The sequence below is a fragment of the Panthera pardus genome, unplaced genomic scaffold, assembly GCF_024362965.1.
Source record: "Panthera pardus isolate Hobbes unplaced genomic scaffold, ASM2436296v1 HiC_scaffold_25, whole genome shotgun sequence".
Taxonomy (NCBI): domain Eukaryota; kingdom Metazoa; phylum Chordata; class Mammalia; order Carnivora; family Felidae; genus Panthera; species Panthera pardus.
This window is the reverse complement of record NW_026526821.1, coordinates 37605670-37624257: the sequence shown is the minus strand read 5'-3', so window position 1 is coordinate 37624257 and position 18588 is coordinate 37605670. Positions and strand designations below refer to the sequence as shown.

At 40.3% G+C, this 18588-nt stretch overlaps 1 protein-coding gene and 1 long non-coding RNA gene across 5 annotated transcripts in view; one reads left to right on the top strand and one right to left on the bottom strand.

Moving 5' to 3' along the window:
* BTBD3 (BTB domain containing 3) overlaps positions 1–14757 on the bottom strand; it is a 35326-nt gene extending 20569 nt beyond the window's left edge. For both annotated transcript variants that reach the window (XM_019462507.2, XM_019462509.2), the window contains exon 1: positions 14649–14757. The gene's annotated coding sequence lies outside the window, so the exon portion shown is untranslated. The remainder of the gene's footprint in view (positions 1–14648) is intronic.
* Positions 14758–14846: 89 nt separating this feature from the next.
* The window catches only part of LOC109274703 (uncharacterized), a 152833-nt gene continuing 149091 nt past the window's right edge, over positions 14847–18588 (top strand). For 2 of the 3 annotated variants that reach the window (XR_002083786.2, XR_002083788.2), the window contains exons 1-2: positions 14847–15862; positions 16603–16695. This is a non-coding gene — a long non-coding RNA (uncharacterized LOC109274703). The remainder of the gene's footprint in view (positions 15863–16602; positions 16696–18588) is intronic. The other variant, XR_002083787.2, reaches the window with a different exon arrangement.

The window sequence follows — 18588 nt, the reverse complement described above, 5'->3', positions numbered from 1 at the left end:
AGGCTTGTGTGTACAGGGCTCGGTATATGAACAGTCTGGAAACTCATGCCTACATGGCAAACAAACACAGTGCCAGGGATGGGCAATGTCACATTAAGATTACTGCGGAGCATGAGCACAAGTAGGAAAGTACACTTCTTACACATGTCTCCACACCATGCTTTACAAAGAAGAACCAAAGTGTTAGGTAAAAAAGTATTTGTTTTTTTTTCCCAAAAAAATAAAGAATTCTTAACTTCCGTCTATATATTCTCTTACAATATTGGAGTAAGAATAAATGGAGATAGTAATATCAATAGTGGAACAACTGAATATATTAACTGTGGCTGCAAAAGCTCTTGCATGTTTATAAAGGAAACTTTTACCACCAGCAAGGATTTTAAAAATCATTAGTAGGGTTGACAACATTAAAAAACTGTTATAAACCAATGGCTTGAATTGTGTGTTGGCAAAAAATAAAAAACAACGTGGATTTCTAAATAAGTTAAATTTGTTATAAAAATGTATTTTTTGGAAGGTGGGATAAGGTAAATATATTGTTTTGTGACTGCTGTGTAAGTATGCATGATTTTAAAGTATTAAATAGCATTGTAAGCGGTTTTGAAATGTACTGGTAAAGAAAGTATTTGAAGTAGGTACAAGTGACTGAAGCCCTCAGAACCCCCCTAGAAACATCTGGTAGTGGCGATGCATAACCAAGAACCCTCATGAGAGGAGCCATCTGCTCCAATTAGAAAAGGGAAGGTTCTGTCCAGAAGCTCCAAAGAACTGGTCCATAGACTGGCTGTGTGACTCTTTTCACTACTGATGCTGTTAGTTCTGAAGCCACCTAAAGATCAGTCCAGTGAATCCTGAGCAGCCAAAGGACAAGTCAAATCACCCTTCTTTCCCCATTCTTCCCTGCCCAAACCTGGGGAATGGGAGTATTTAGGAATAGTGGTGAAACAGCTTGGGCAAATGCAGATTAGCTACTGTGCATACCTTTGCCTTAATCAATGCAGTTTCATGGGGAATCTCTGGGAGATGCAGCAGTAAAAACTGTTGATTTAATTACGCCTTAACCCTTGAGCACACATCTTTTTAATATTCTGTGTGATGAAATGGGAAGTATGCTTAAAGCATTTCTAGTGAAACTGAAATAGAATGGTTGCCTTGAGGAAAAAAAAAAAAAAATACTCCTGCAATTGTTTGTGTTAGAGCTGAACCAACCACTTCTTCCATGGAACACCAATGAACTTGAGAAAATTTGCCAAATATGCTTATTCACATTTAAATATCTAGCAGACATTTTCTCAAAAATGAAGTGAGACTGTCACTTCAAACAAAACAAAATTATTGCCAATGATAAAATTCAAACGTTCGAGCAAAAGTTAAAATTTTGGAAATCTTGATTACACCACGGTGAGTTTGATAGCTTCCCAATACTTAAAGATTGTTTCTAATGAGATTGGTGATGCTGTTAAATGAATGTAATTTTTTTATATTGTATTATGAAACATAACATTTGAAGGATTTGCATAACACCCTGATCCAATGTTTTCTAATAATAATGCAATTACAGTAAAGAATCATGCACAGGGGGGAAATGGTCCATTCAAAGTAAAAGACCAATGAATTTCAGTATAACAAGAGTACACTGATGGTTTTACATTTCACATGGCAATTAACCTTTAAAACTACCATTCAGGGAGGCCTGAGTGGGTCAGTTTGTTGAGGGTCTGACTCTTGATCTTGGTCCAGGTCATGATCTCCCAGTTTATGAGCTCAAGCCTGCCATAAGGCTCTGTGCTGACAGCACGGAGCCTGCTTAGAATTCTCTCTCTCTCTGCCTCTTCCCCACTCATGCTCTCTCTCTCAAAGTAAATAAACTTAAAAAACTTTTTTTAAATAAAAATAAAAATCTACCATTCAAATTTTGATGAGGTATCAAACATTCACAATAATCTGAAAAGGGTATTAAAATGTCTTTTCTTTTCCAGCTACCTATCTATAAGACCAGATTTTTGTCATAGGATTCAAACCAAAATATTTATTTTTATTTTTTTAATGTTTATTTATTTTTGAGGGAGGGAGAGAGAGACAGAGAGAGAGCACACACACACATGAATGCGGGAAGGGCAGAGAGTGAGACATAGACTCTGAAGTAGGCTCCAGGTTGTCAGAAAGGAGCCTGACACAGCGCCCGAACCCATGAATTGTGAGATCATGACCTGAGCCAAAGCTGGATGCTTAACCAACTGAGCCACCTAGGTGCCAGAAAATATTTATTTTTAAACATGTAAGTAAATATATAAAATTTATCTTTGCTTTCATTTCTGCACCAATAAATAACAACAGATATAACCCCTATAAACAAAAGTTCTCTGATTTCTCAAAATAAGAGTAAAAGAATCCTGAGACCAAAAAGTATGAGAACTATGGATGCCTGCCTAGCATCCTAAGGAGTTTGGATTTTACTGTAAGCATATAATGTGGTCAGTCATTAGAGGTTTTTAACAGAGAGTCTTTTAAAAAGGTGTTTATACATACCATCTTTTGGTTGTACTCTTCTAGAAAACAATAATCCTCGAAACAGAATTCTCAACTGCTCACTCCCCAAAAAATTTTTTTTGTAGATAGAGGACGCAAGAATAACATGACAATCTCTGCCACAAAAATTAACAGCGAAGAACTATTATTCTATTTTTTCTATGACAGTTTGGCAACTTAGCTTTGCTCCAGCCTCCCAAAATTCACAGAACATGAAGTGCATGATTTATTAATTGACACCTTCATGATATTAATTGAGATCTTCTAATAAAAATAGATTTTGAGCAGACAACTGTCCCTAGAAACTTCACATAAAGCAGTAAGAAAGATGCAGATATGTCTCCCCAATAATCTACTTTCTCCTATATTACATTCCCTTAGGAGAATTAGAAGTAGCAACCTCTGCTGTTTCCCGATGGGAAGCATGGCTGCCAACGTTAAGAGAATTTGCTGTTCAACTTTTTAAACCATGTTTATTTTATTTTTGGGAGACAGGGGGAGTGGAAGAGAGGCAGAGAGAAGGGGACAGAGGCTCTGAAGCAGGCTTCATGCTGACAGCAGCAGGTCTATACGGGGCTTGAACTTAGAAACCGAACCATGAAATCATGACCGGAGCTGAAGTCCACCACTCAACCAAGTGGGCCACACAGGAGCCCCCCCGTTCACTTTTGACCTTCATTTAAAGACAGACACATTAAGTTACAACATGCCTCTCTCACACTAATTTAATACCTTCCTATATACTACAGTATTTGAGGTTATAGAATATCAAAATCTGTATACGTATTAAGTAGTAGAAAAGTTGTTGGAAATAAAATTTAGGTTAGGACTTTGATGAAGTCAAAAGGAAATATTTAATCTACCATCAGTAACTTTTCATTTAAAAATAGCCTTTTCTAGGGCACCTGGCTGGCTCAGTTGGTGAAGCACGCGACTCTTGATCTCAGGGTTATGAGTTCGAGCCCCACGCTGGGTGCAGACCTTACTTAAAAATAAAATCTTTAAAAAAACCCAGCCTTTTACTAAAGAGCTGGTGTTCAAACACCTTCTTAGCTTCACTCATAAAAGGATTTCAGGGGTTGTGTATGTTGGTAGAATTGTGATCCTCATAATTACTCTATACCCAACAATTATATGTTATTACAAAGACTGTAAAATCAGAATACAGGTTGTCCTGAACTTGAGCATCTGATTTTTCCTATAACTTAAGACAGATACCATTATATATTAACATCCCCAACCAATACTCACCTGGTAGAATATATCACTGCCTGGTGATGATTTTAAGTACCTGCCGGCAGCTGTATGCTAGCAAGAACTCAGGATCAAATTTGGCATTTTGAGGAGTCTTTCATGGCACTGACAAGAGAAAGTAGATAATAAAGTAACCGAGAATTTCAGGTAAGCATGGGCTGATCTTGTAGGTCCCAGAGAAATACTGTTGAATAGTATTAAGTTAACTAGAAAATCTACTAATTCACATAAAGAAGTTCCACAACACTTACTGAAAGATGTGAAGCCATGTGGGGGACAGGGTGGGGAGTCCACCATAAGAAATGACCAGCAGGGACTGGAAGTGACTGACTGCACACTGCACACTATCCCTCCAGTGCTGATTGCCTGCTCTCGAACAGATGGGTGCTAGCTTCTAGCACTTACTTACCCTGTCTCCTAAGATCCCAGAAGAAGTCATGGGAAGGGAGGGAGCACTCTGGGATGCACCCATGGAGAATGGATGTCCCACATGGGAGGTGGGGGTAAGGCTATATGCAAGAAACAGCAACATTCAGCAATAGCTGTTTGGAGCCTGAACCTGAATCTTGAGCAGGAGGTACTTCTGGGTAGATTCTCGCCATTTTTAATGTTGACAATAAGATTTTGGGAAAAGAAGCCTGCTGTAGGTCTAACTTAAAATATTAGAAAATCTTCTAGACTTTCCAGGAATATAGATCATTCCCCAAATAAGACATCTAAATGTAGTCTATTACACTTGACTTTTTACTACATTTTCCATGAACAAGGATATGAAAATAGGTGGGAGTCTTGGTAACCCCTTATCTGTCCAGAGACCTAAAGTAAATAGTCCCTCACTATAAAGTAGGTATGTTTGCTGGTGCTGAGTAGGCAAGAGCACCACTTCCAAACAAAACAAAACAAAACAAAACTGAATGCATATAAAAGGTGGCAATTAAAAAAAAAATCTTTAGAAAGAAAACAAATGTTTACATATGTTCTCAAACCAAGTGTAGAACTTTAAAAACATGGCATGTTTTCTAACTGGGCTATCAATTAATAAATAGCCTAAATTAAGGGTTATTTTGTGATTCAGCAACAGAAAGGCAGGTCAATGCTCTCCATTCAGACTTGGCCAATAAGACCTTGTTTGGGGTTCAAAATAAAATAATTGTAATAAAACCCAGATGCTAATATGAGTTTCAAAGGCAGAGCAAATTTATCAGGCAGATGCATTCAGAACAGTGTTGCTTCAGAAATTTTATTTCTAATGTGTAAAGATAATCATGGCTAAAACGTTTACGCCCTCTAACTGAATATGGGGATTGCTCTTGCTCATATAACTACAGAAAAATTAGGTAGATAAAATACAAGGAACTAGATATGCCTAGGGAAAAAGAAAGTAAAGACTGAAGAAACATTGCACATTTTTGTATTTAGGTAACAGCTATTGGGTTTATGCATTTCTGGAGATACATTTTGGTTTACTGTCTATTCTTTGGTTGCTTATATGATCTCTAAAAAATCATCTTTTTCCTGCACATGACATTTATTTGCACAGCAAATGTAACAGGATAAACCATACAAACACTTCCTGCTCTATCGAAAGAGAAGGGAAGGGAGTCTGATGTTTTTGAGATACTATGGAATTGGAAGGACATAAAAGGAGGCTCTAGAAACACCGTAAGCAAAACTCTAAAATGACTGCTATAATGATTGCTGTGGGGATTGTAGTCCGGGAAGCTGAAGGTAAAGGACTTGAGATGCTTTGATTCTGTGGATTCAATATCATGTTCAATTATGTGCTTCTCTGCGGCTCTGAGTGGTTTCAAAATCACTTTATAAAAGAATTTATTTCAACCTTAAGGAATAAAGTTTAAAGGGGACATAAGAGATAGAGAGATGTCCTGAACAGCAAGAAGGCACAAAAGGAGAAAACAAAAAATGGCTACATTCCATTTTAACAGATTGGTTAAAAAACAAATATAGTAACAGTTAACCACTGATATTTACCAGGGAGTTCAGACAGGTAATTTGAAAAGTTCCCAAAGTGAGGCTGCTGCCCACCCTTGGTTAAGAGCTGAAATCCGAGAGCAGGTTCTAGAATATAATTCACCTGATTCAAATATGAATAAAGGCTGTTGGCTAGGCTTTTCTGACAATTACGAGACTTGTCCCTACACATTGGCACAATTTAGCACTTAACAGGCAGTATCCTACTTAATCCTCATAACCAGTGTAGTATTATATCCATTGTAAATTATACATGTTCTGGAACTTCTCCATTGCCGGTAGGGTGTTAAATCATTAATGTTGGACCCAATAATGCCAAGGACTATGCTACTTTATAAGAAAATCACTGAAAAAGAAAAAAACAAAACAAACCAGAAGGCAGACTGCATTCATTCATACAAAAATATTTACTGAACACCTTCCATGTACTGGACGCGTGTGGCACCTTAATGAACAGACATAAAATATTTGCCCACACAGAACTTACAGCCTAGCAGGAGTGGGGAAAGACAATTCACCATCAGTCAGTCAGTCAGTCAGGTTGTATTTTAGAAGGTAATAGATGCTACAGAAAAAGAAAATGCAGAGCACTGTAAGAGGGATCCAGGCCATAACTTGCAATTATATATAAGGTAGACCTCACTGCTAAAGTGATATTTTAGTGAAGACTCACTCAAAGGAGGTGAGGAAACTGGCCATGAATGTATCTGGGGAGAAAATATTACTGGCACAGGAAAAACCCAACACAAAGACTTGAAAGTGGGATGTGTTTCAGGATCAGCAAGGAGGTGAAGATGACTAGCATAGAAAGCAAGAGAGGGAGGGAAGTGGGGAAGAGGTCAGAGTTAGGGTAGCCAGATTGTACTGGGCTTTGTGAATCATTATGAGGAAATCTTTTATTCTAAGTAAGATGGAATGCCATGGAACGGTTTTAAGTGTAACCTGACTTCTGTTTTAAAAAGATCGCTCTGGGGGAGCCTGGGTGGCTCAGTCAGTTAAGCACCTGACTCTTAAAAATTTCAGCTCAGGTCATGATCTCCTGGTTTCTGTGTGTTTCCGAAGTGTAGAGGTTATCACGTTCGCCTGACATGATCTCCTGGTCTGTGAAATGGAGCCCTGTGTCTGGCTCTGCACTGGCAGCACAGAGCCTGTTTGGGATTCTCTGTCTTTTCTGCTCCTCCCTCACTAGCACTCGCCACCCTCTCACTCTCTCTCAAAATAAATAAACGCTAAAAAAAAAAAAATCACTCTGGGTGGCTCAGTCAGTTAAACACTCTTGACTTCGGCTCAGGTCATGATCTCACAGTTTGTGGGATTAAGCCCCATGTCAGGCTCTGCACTGACAGCACAGAGCCTGCTTGGGATTCTCTCTCCACCAACCCCCATTCATTCTCTCTCTCTCTCTCTCTCTCTCTCTCTCAAAATAAAATAAACTTAAAAAAAAAAAAAAAAAAGATCACTCTGGTTGTTATTCGGATAACTTGTTAAAAGGAAGCCAGGGAAGGAGAAAAGAGAGGTCACTGTAATAATCTAGTCAAGAGGCCTGGAAACTTAGACAAAGATGCGAACAATAAAGGTGAGGAAAGGGGCTGAAATCCTGGATTTACTTGGAAAACAGCATTCTAGATACATTTGAAGATAAGTAGAATTTGCTGGTAGTCTTGATGTGGAAAGAAAGAGAAGAGTCAGGATGATTCCAAAGTTTTTGGCTTGAATAATCTGAAAACTGTACCTACCACCCACCAAAATGGGGCAGGCTGCAAGAAGAGTAGGTGTGTAGAGAAAAACAAAAAATCAGTTTTAATCCTGTTAAAACGGAAGTACCTTTTATGTATTCAAGTTAAGAAGTCAAAAAGGTAGTTGATATGTGCTCCAGAAGTTTCAGAGCACTATCCCTGCTGGAGATATCCACTGGGGAGTCTTAAACAGCTACGTGGTATTTTATTGAAGTCTCCCAACTGTTTATGACAAGAATCCTACAGGAACTAAGCCCTGAAGCATTCCAAATTAATAGGTTGGTGAGGAAAACCCAGTGCAAATTTTAAAAAATGACAGAAAAAGTGAAACTAGTGGTCTAGTAGTTTAAGGAGGAAAAGTAGCTGCATGTGGAATCTTTAAAATCAGATGACATATGTCAAAAGAGAGGGGATGACCAATTGTATCAATGCAGGCAATAGGTAAAGATGAGAACTGACTGCTGGATTTAGCAACTTGGAATAGTTTCTTTAGAAAAAGTCCTAGTGACTCTATCCTCCCTCACCCCAGAGGACAATTACAGATTGAATATGATGTTATAGTTCAATTTGCTCATGAATTGAATTTGTTTTTCTAAAGAATTATCCAAAGGAGGGGAGCCTGGGGGGCTCAGTCAGTTGAGCCTCCGACTTCAGCTCAGGTCATGATCTCATGGTTTGTGGGTTTGAGTCCCGCATGGGGCTCTGTGCTGACAGCTCAGAGCCTGGAGCCTGCTTCGGATTCTGTGTCTCCCTCTCTCTCTGACCCTCGCCGGCTCACACTCTGTCTCTTTCCCACAAAATAAATAAACGACAACAAAAAAATTATCCAAAAAAAAGGACTTACTGCAATTTAATATTTGGGACTCAAATCACTTGATCCATTAAGAAATACCAGTGATACGGGCACCTGGGTGGCTCAGCAGGTTAAGAGTCCACCTCTTCATTTCGCCTAAGGCCAAGATCTCATGGCTTGTGAATTCAAGCCCACATCTGGCTCTGTACTGACAGTGCAGAGCCTGCTTGGGATTCTCTCTCTGCCCCTCCCTGCTCACACTCTCTCTCAAAAATAAACATTAAAAACAAAAAGAACTACCAGTGATAATCTTTAACTACTAACAGTAATTTGTTAATATATAATTCCTATCCCTTCACAAAACAAGACAAAAGAAAGCAACCTCTAGGCAAATTGGAAATAGGATATATATTTCATTTCTACTGATGAGGAATTATGATAGACCAAAAACCAGTATTTTACTACTGTTTTTCCTATTAAAGAACACAGGTTTGCACATTACCACCATTACTATTGATAACGAATGCTCCAGAAGCATTTTATAATGTTCCAGAATGTTAACATTAGTCAGCATGCCATAAAACCAAAATATAAGGTATAATTATTAGAAAGAAGTAGACTCAAGTATCATTATCGGTAACTGATTATATAACGAGGAAACCCAAGAGAATAAACTGCTCTTAGATGAAAAGCTCTTAGAATAGCCAGCTATAAATAAATACACAAAAATCAACAACTATCTTATACTAACAATAACCAATTTGAAGAATCCATCACAATGGCAACAGAAAGATAAATACTGAAGAAAAACATTAACAAGAAATATCAGGACTTCAGTGAAAAACAAACAAACAAAGAAAAACCCTGTTAGGACAGCTAGAAGGTCTGAATAACAACTTTTCAGGTCCCTTAATAGAGACACTGACTACTGTACATGTAGATGAGAGTCCTCACCAAAAATCAAAAATGCACCTAACTGTAGTGGAAAACTGAAACAAAATCACAAATGTGGATAGTAGAAAGACAAGTAGCAACTTACCTGACCTAGAAGAATGACATAGGGTGGCAAGCTAAAATTAGGTTAATAAAGTTTGTTTAGGAAGCTCTACATCCCTGGATGCCCTTCCAACCTAACTTGCTGCAAAGGTCTGGCTGACAGTCCCAGAACCCATCAAGAATGGAGATGGATTCCTGACAAAGTAGATGAAACAGTTAAGTCTTTGGGTTGTAAACCCACAGGAACCTTCCCCAAAGTGACCTCTATACAAAGAGGATTCTGAAACCTCTGACAGATCCCTCCGGGAACACTAGCAGCTAGATCCTTTCCTCAGCTCAGGATGCTGGAAGACAATCCTCTGACCAGACCAAGAGGAAAAACCCTACAGTAGGCCCCAGTGAACAACTCAGAAGAAACAGTAAACAGTCAAAAGGCTGCCACTGGGGAGGAAGACTCAGGGGATTGGGGCTGGTGGGGAGAGGGGCAAGGGACCATTTATTTTACAGTAAGCCTTTTGGATTTAAACTATGTGCCTGTATTAGCTTAAAGACAGCAAGATGATAATCTTTATCTGAAAGGACAGATGAATGTACTTCTGATTTTTTTTTTATTTTTTTTTTTTAATGTTTATTTATTTTTGAGACAGGGAGAGACAGAGCATGAACAGGGGAGGGTCAGAGAGAGGGAGACACAGAATATGAAGCAGGCTCCAGGCTCTGAGCTGTCAGCACAGAGCCCGACGCGGGGCTAGAACTCACGGACCGCGAGATCATGACCTGAGCCGAAGTCGGCCGCCCAACCGACTGAGCCACCCAAGCGCCCCGTACTTCTGATTTTTAAAAGAATATTGTGACTTGCTCTACCAGGTATTTTCATGTATGCTAAATCCACAGTACAAAATATTTGGCACTAAGTTTAGAGATCAGTGCATAGATGAGTAAGACCTAAAACAGAAGCAGACCCAAGATTAAGTCAAGATCTTAAAGGAAAGACCATAACCAATGAGGAAAGGATGGACTTTTAAGAATTGGTGTTGGGGGGTGCCTGGGTGGCTCAGTCAGTTAAGCATCCAACTTTGGCTCAGGTCATGATCTTGCAGTTAGTAGTTACTAAGTTCAAGCCCAGCTTGGGGCTCTGTGCTGACAGCTCAGAGCCTGGAGCCTGCTTTGGAATCTGTCTCCCTTGCTCTCTGCCCCTCCCCCACTCATGCTCTGCCTCTCTGGTCTCTCAAAAATAAATTTTAAAAAAAACCTTAAAAAAATTTAAAAAAATGGTGTTGGTAGAACTAACTGGTAAGGAGGAGGTGGTATAAGACAATTCATATACATACATTAATACAGAATTAAACCTAAAAATCTAATATATTTCCAAAATTTCAGTTACATTTACCTCACTTCTGGGTTTTTCAAACATAAATGTGTAAAAGAAAAATCATAAAAGACAAGACAAAGCTTGACTGCATTAAAGTAAAACTATTTTGCTGTTTGGAAAACACCATTAAGTAAATTAAGAGACAAACAATGAGCTGTGGGGGGAAAAAAATCACTGCAAATATGATAAAGGCAGAATACTATATAAAACAGGTATTCAAAATTATTTTTTTAAATCAACAACTAAGAGTGAAGAGGGCAAAGTACCTGAACAGACAGCTTTGAAAAGGTAAACAAGAAGCAAATCACCAAGTTCACTACTTACCAAAGAATATAAGTTAAAATAAGATCACATTTTTATAGAAAATTAGGAAAGATTAAGCACTGGAATGCTGACACAGTGGGAGACCATTAGGTGCATAAGGGAATCAATGTGTCTTAGCATAAGCAGTTTGGCACTGTGCCTCAAGAGTCATAAAAGAGTTCACCTCTGCCTCAGGAATTCTGCTATAAATCCAGTCCAAGCAAGTCAGAGACCCCAAGACTTTCAGGCATAGGCATTTTATCCCAGCTCTGCCTCCAAGTCTGTTCTTACTTTCTGAGCCTACTTCCTTTGCCAGACAGACTCTGTTGAAGGCCTTCCTCTATGATTCATTCCATCTCTCCAAATCTCTATGCTGTAGGCATTATTAGGTAGAATTGGGTAATTAATAAAGTTCACTCCAACCCAAAGTGATCAAGGTCAGATTTGCAACCAGTATTTCATACCAAATTTTCAACCACTAAAATGGAAATATGTCAAACAACAGAAAACTCATTAAATAAACTTTGGCATATCCATCATTAGAAAATCTTACGTTCAGGGGCACCTGGGTGGCTCGGTTGATTGAGCATTCGACTTTGGATCAGGTCATCATGTCGTGGTTCCTGAGTTTGAGCCCCGCACAGGGCTCACTGCTATCAGGGCAGAGCTTCCAATACTCTGACCCCCTCTCTCTCTGCCCCTCCCCCACTGGTGCCCTCTCTCTCCAAAATAAGTAAACAAAAAAATATTTTTAAAACTTATGTTCAAAGATTTAAAGGCACAGAAAAGGTTAAGCGAAAAGGTCATATTTTAAACTACAGATGAAACTGAAATGCCTTTTTTTTTTTTTTAATATGCAGACAAAGAAAAAGGGACAAATGGAAACATACCATCACATGAACAGTTTTATTTCTGGATGATGTGATTTTGAGTTTTATTTTCTTTGGTTTTTTTTTTTTTTTAATTCCCTAAATGTCTACAGCAAGAATAATTTATTTTAAAATGTTTAAAAGCCATAGAAACAATAGATCCTCTCAAATGGGAGTTGCTTAGAAGCCCTCAATTTTGAAGCATGTGATGCAAAAAGGAAAGATTAGGTGACAAGTTACTATCTTAGCAGAGCATTACTGTTGAACTACAAGGTCCATCAAATGAGAGGGATTTCCATCATTATTTTCTCAGAGTAAAATGGGAAAAATCAGCCTTTCAGAATCTGCTTGATAGTCCAGTTAACAGTTTAGTTACCACATAGAACAGGGGATAGTTGCAAGAGAAAACCTCTTCAACTCTCAACGCATGCTCAGAATCACTGGCCTACTAAAAGCATTTTGGAATTGATGGGATTGAATTCTGATATTTACACAGTAAAGTTTGAAAGGTTTCAAAAAGCAAAAAGCCTAAGATATGTAAATGATATTATTTCCATACTTTTTTGTTCAGAACTGTTTTAACAGTTCCTTGAAAGGCAAACTGGAATTCGATGGCTATAGGATACCTGTTTTGAGCATAAAATTATCTGTTTGGATGTGTTTTCTGTGTTGGGGAAGGGAAAACAGTGGGCAAATTTGTAAACAAACTGTGTCTTTCCTTTGTTAAAGTATAACACTACAATTGGTTTAATTTATGTAAAGAATCTAGGCAAAGCACTTTCTAGGAACCAAACTGTTTAAAGGCTGATAATGACTTTTTTTTTTTCTTTTTGCCACAAATTACCAGAGATTTTTTGCATGACTGTAGGATTATATTTCACTTTTAAAATTTCTTAAATGTAAGATGTCTTAGGACTTTGGAGAAATGATGTATGCAATTCTTAGGTCTGTGTGCCCCAAAGGAAAAAACTGTTTCAGAAAACATCGTTTCCACCTCATTTTGGGACTTTCTTAAACAAGTTCTCAGCGCAAAAACAGGGAAAAATGAATATTCCTCATAGCTGCTAGCAGTATTAATGCCAAGCAACAGCATTAATAGTTATGTAATTACTTAGAAAGAAAAACTGGAACTGTATGAGCTCACCCTTACCTGCGCTGAGGCCAAGAACTGAAAGAGTGATTCAAATTCTTCAGAAAAGGAAGAGTCCTATTCTGAAACCCAAAGGTAGGAGGACCCGCCCACTTCCCCTGGAGGACTCGTTGCTATAGGAACCCGCAGTAACCCTTCAGAGCCAGAACAGTCCGGGGGAGGGGGATCCTCCCAGGGATTGGGGGATGGTTAAAAAAAAAAGGGAACGGAGAAAGGGTAAAGATGGGGGGGGGGGGGGTTTGAGAGGTTAAAAGACAATGAAACCCCTTGGGTATGACAGGGTCTGAGAAGGAGGGCTGAGGAGCCCCAAAGGAAACTCAAAACATCAGTTAGAACAATGTCCTGGACGCTACAGTCACATTATAGTTAAGTTTAAGTTTGAACCATTAGAGACACTTCCCTCCCTCCCCGGTGGCAAACAAACCACCCTTTGTCGATTCCTGTGTTTGGAAAATGAAGCTAGACTTTTATCTCCTCCATTACAAACTGAATGCTACTTCGTAAAATTGAAATCTTGACTTTCTTATATTAAACCACCGGTTCCCAAACTATGCTTGCACATTGGAATCACCTAGGGACCTTTAAAATATACGTTGTTTTAATTGGTCTTGGGTGTGCTACTTGAGCATAGTTTTAAAACTCTCCAGTGGTTCTCTTCTTCAGCCAATTTTGGGAACTACTGTACTCCGTGATTTGGTGAGGTAGGTAGTAAAGAGTATTTTTAAAAGAGGGGAAAAAAAGAAAAAGAAAGCACAATTATCTCCCTTTGTCTTTTTAAGGCTAATAATAGAATTACTGGCTTTCCCCAAGCACACACAGGACAATAGGTTTCTTGATAAATAGGAATCCCCAGAATGCTCTAACAATACTTTCTTTGAGATAAAAAGACTAGGCAGCATAATCTGTTTCTTCCCAAGACAGCAAACACCGTTCTTACCCAAAAACCAAACTTATACACCTATTTTAAGAGCGAATCGGCCATGAATGACGCTCACAACTTGGGAGTACGAGCTCCAGCACCAGAAGAAAACCAGACCCCCAGTAGCCCACCATCATTCGCTGGGGTTCTGCGGCGACCAGGGCTGGGCAAGGACGGGGTGTGGGTCCCTGAAGCCCCCAATCCGGGCCCCGCTGGCAGCGCCTCAATAAAGTTTCTCAGGGAAGTTTGTTCGCGTTTCCAAGCAGGCGCCTCCCCGGGCCAGGGGCGCGGCCCCCGCCACCTGCTCGGCGCCAAAGCTCTCCGGCCGCGCCCCCTCCCTGGACCTCCGCCACCTCCGCGGGTCGCGCACACTGCGGGCGCCCGTGTGACCGGCTGGTGCCCGGGTGGGCTCGCTTCGCCCCCCCAACCCCCGCGTCCCTCGGCTGCAGCTGGCCCAGCCCCTCGGGCCACGGCGCCAGGACCTCTTCTCGGGCCCGGCACCATCCCGCCTGGAACCCCCCGGGAAGGCTTGCCGCGCGGCCAGCGTTTCCCGAGCGAAGGCGGGGTATCCGGGCACCCCGCATCCCGGAGCCCGACGCCGACCGGAGGACCCGTCCCAGCCCAGCCGCGCACGGCCCCTTCGGCCCGGGGCCGGGAGCGCGCCCCTGGCCAGGCGGTCCGGTGGTGCGCACGCGCGGAGGCGCCCGCCCGCTCACCCGCGGCGCCCTCACTCACCGTCCGCGCTCTTCGTCACCTCTGGCGTCGCCGCCGCCTGCGGTGCTTGCTGCTCGCCGCTCGCCACCCCGGCCCGGTGCCCACTCCTCAGGCCCCGGCCCGGGCACTCGGGGATCCAGCGCCCGGCGGGCTTGGCGGGCACCCGCACGCAGGGCACGCTCCGCGGGGCCGCGCGCGCGCGCCCGGGAGCCGGGAGGGGGTGGGGCCAAGCTGGCCACGCGCCTGGAGGCAGCCCTGGATAAATAAGGGGCATGCGCACTGCCTGTCCCTTCCTGGGGTCCTGTTTCTGGGAGACTGGTGACCCTGGACCAGTGAAAGGGAGAAGAGGCGAAGAAGGCCAGGAGACCTCCTCACTGTGAGGCGCATTCGCCCTTGTCCCACAGACTGCAGGTGTTTTTCTCGGGTGCCTTCATCAAATGTGTTAAACATTTATTGAGCACCTACTTTGGCAGACCCTTTGTGCAGGACTAGGGCGGTCTCCATTAATGGGGGAACCATTGGCTTGAGATTGCTTTTCCTGCAGTGATTGCATCCTTCCCTTTGAACAGATAAGGCAAGTGCACTACACTCTTCGGCAGTTTGGGGAAGCAGAGTTGCTGCTGGATCGGGGTGATGACAAAACTTCACTGAGAAGCCTGAAAGAATAAGAGCTGGAGTCAGAAGTTCACCTGGAGAGAAAGGTGAATGAATACAAAGGAATAAGTGGAAAAAAATTATATATGTGTGTATACATGTGTATACATGTATATGTATACACATATATATACGTGTATATGTATATACACACACACACACACACATACACACCGTGCACACCCTGTTGGGGGTTAAAACCTGAATGTATCATTCATAGAGCCGAAACGATGGGTGGAAGAGTAGTTGAAGCTCCTCTGGAAATCATTTTTAACGCTTAACCTCAAAATTTTGCTTTTTTTCGTGAGTACTTGAAAAATGTTAAAAATGGGGGGAGAGGGGAGTCGGTGGTCTGATTAACTTAAATATATAAAGACTGGAGACCTACAATGTAGTATATATTCTGGTACGAAGTGGTAGTGTCCTAAATTCTAGTGTTGGCACCAGGAATGGAAAGCACGGAAAAATTTTCAGAGATTGTGAAGAACAAGATTCCCTAGCTTTTGTCACTGCCTTTTCGGGGATACGGAGCTGTTTATAATGACAGACACCTACTTCATTCAATTAGATCATCATCTTTGGTAGGTATTTATTAGTGGATAAATTAGACCTCTAAGATATACAGCCACAGTTACTAAATGTTTCTTTTAACATGAGTTGAGCCCTGGAAAAACTTAGTTCTACTCAGTTGAAAAACATGTGTGTGTGTGTGTGTGTGTGTGTGTGTGTATACACACACACACATGTATGCATATATGTGTATATATGTATACACATATGTGTATACATACATATTGTGTATATATGTATACATATGTGTATACATACATATTGTATATACATATATGTATGTGTATATATACATATATGTGTATATATACGTGGGTATATATATATATATATATATACATATATATATATATATATATATATAGGCTTTGGAAAACAAAAACCCCTTTTTCTAAAGCCCAAATGTTTCATAACAAACTGCTGATACTGTGCAAATTACTAGTGTCTCTGAGTCTTACTGTGCTCATCTGTAAAATGGAATTATGATGGATATGGAATTAAATGGAATAATGGAACACATTAATTTTAATGTGTTACTTGGGCTCTGCCACAGTACTCAGATAGTCGGTCAAGTATATTCTAGATGTTTCTGTGAACAGGTATTTTTTCAAGGTAAGATTAACATTTAAATCAGTGGACTTCAAGTGAGGTAGATTGCTCTCCATGATGTGGGTAGGGCTTATACAATCAGTTGAAGGACCTAATAGAAAAAGACAGACATCCCCTGAATAAGAAGGAATTCTGCCAGCAGAGTGCCTGTGGATGTGAGCTGCAATCTTTCCCTTGGGTGTCCAGTCTGCCAGCCCACCCTCCAGATTTTGGACTTGCCAACCTCCACAATCATGTGAGTATAAGTCTCTCTCTCTCTCTCTTTTGATAGGTAGGTAGGCAGGTAGATAGGTAGACAGCCATGTTGGTTCTGTTTTTCTGCAGAAACCTGACTAATATCCCTTGCAAGTCTCTGAAGATTACGTAAGTTAATTACCATCTGAATCTGAAAAAAAGAGATTATAATCTTTAATTTGTGAGGTTATGAAAAATTAAATGAAAATAGGTAAAGCATGCAGCATATATTAGGGTCTGAATTACTTATAAATGAATAGCAGAGGCAAAACCAAAAGAGGAGAAAAGGTAGATATTGGCACTGTGATAGCATTTCCTCAGTTCACTGAGTAATAATTTTAAATTTAATAAACGGACTTTAGAGATGACAGAAAATTTTGGTCTTGCTAACTCTGACCTGCTAAAAAAGTGATACATATGAATATTTTAATTATTAGCAAGTAAATGCCAAATGAGCTATTAAGATAGACTTTGTTATACTTTTAAAACACTGGACATGCAAAGCAGAGATATGAATTCACATCTGAATATTTTATTCCAATTTAAGTGTCAGTTCAATTCACTCTACTTGCTACTTTGGTAGGAGAAATCTAAGAAAAGTTTACTTTTGAAATAATTCCCAGTCCCAGAGTAGTGCATAATACAGTATTGAGTGTATTATTGAATTCCTTTTGGGGCAGGCCCATAGCCATTGCGAGCTTGCAAAAATGGATAAAATATTCCATTTAATCTACAAATATTGCCACTTATTATGTACTAGGCAACATCTCTGCCCTCAGGGAATTTATCAAACAGCCCAGAAAAAAATGAATAATCATAACTAAAAGGCAGAATGTAGCAAATTCTTTAGGAGGAACATAAATGAATGGGTCAATCTTACCTTGTTCAAGAGATTGATGCTGGGGGCTCTCTCTCCTAAACCTGCCTCCGTTGTGGCCCCCAGCTTTGTGCTGTTCCCTGTGGCGCAAGCCAGAGGGGCACAGCAGCAAGCATCTTTTAAAATTGTTTTGAGCAAAGTTGATAAATATCAAATAAAATAACATTCCACATTCCACTGACTCACTTGCTTCTGAGCTGTCAGAGGTGGTAGGGTTGAAGAGACATTATCACTCATTCAGGTTGTGAGAGCTCCTGTTCTCTTTGTTTCTCTGTATTGTTGTGGCTGTTATTTTGTTTAAAGGAGAATTTAACTTTAAGTGAGAATTTAACTTTGGAGTTAAAAAAAAAAAACATAAATTTTTCCTGGCCTAATGGAGATTTATGAGGAAAAACAAAAACAAAAACAACCTAAAATGAAAATAACAAAAGGTGGGGTTTGGGTTCATAAAAAGATAAGGAATGATTGAGTTGGAAACTATTACACAGGTTGACAAAGATGACCCTACTGTTTGTCCGATAACAGTCCTGTCATAACGTGACCTCCTTTTTCCTTTTGGCTATAAATGAAATATTCCACCATGGGTGAGAGTAAACTAACTCCAGGATTTACAAAATGTAATGATTCTGGGGAAACTACCTAGCATTTTAGTAATCATTAAATACTGAGGATGGAGTGCCTGGGTGGCTCAGTGGGTTAAGAGTCAGGTCTTGATCTCATGGTTCGTGGGTTCAAGCCTCACGTCGGGGCTCTGTGCTGACAGCTGGAGCCTGGAGCCTGTTTCAGATTCTGTGTTTCCCTCCCTCTCTGCCTCTCCCCTGCTCATGCTGTGCCTCTCAAGAATGAATAAATGTTAAAAAAGAAAAATTTAAATACTCAGGATATTTTATTTTGAGAGTTTGTGAATATATTCATTTCAGGAGCTTTGCCACGGTGAATGCGAAATAAATTAATCTGGGATTAAAGAAAACCCTATACTAGAAAAGGAAGAGTTTTAATAAAATCCAAAGGAATGGC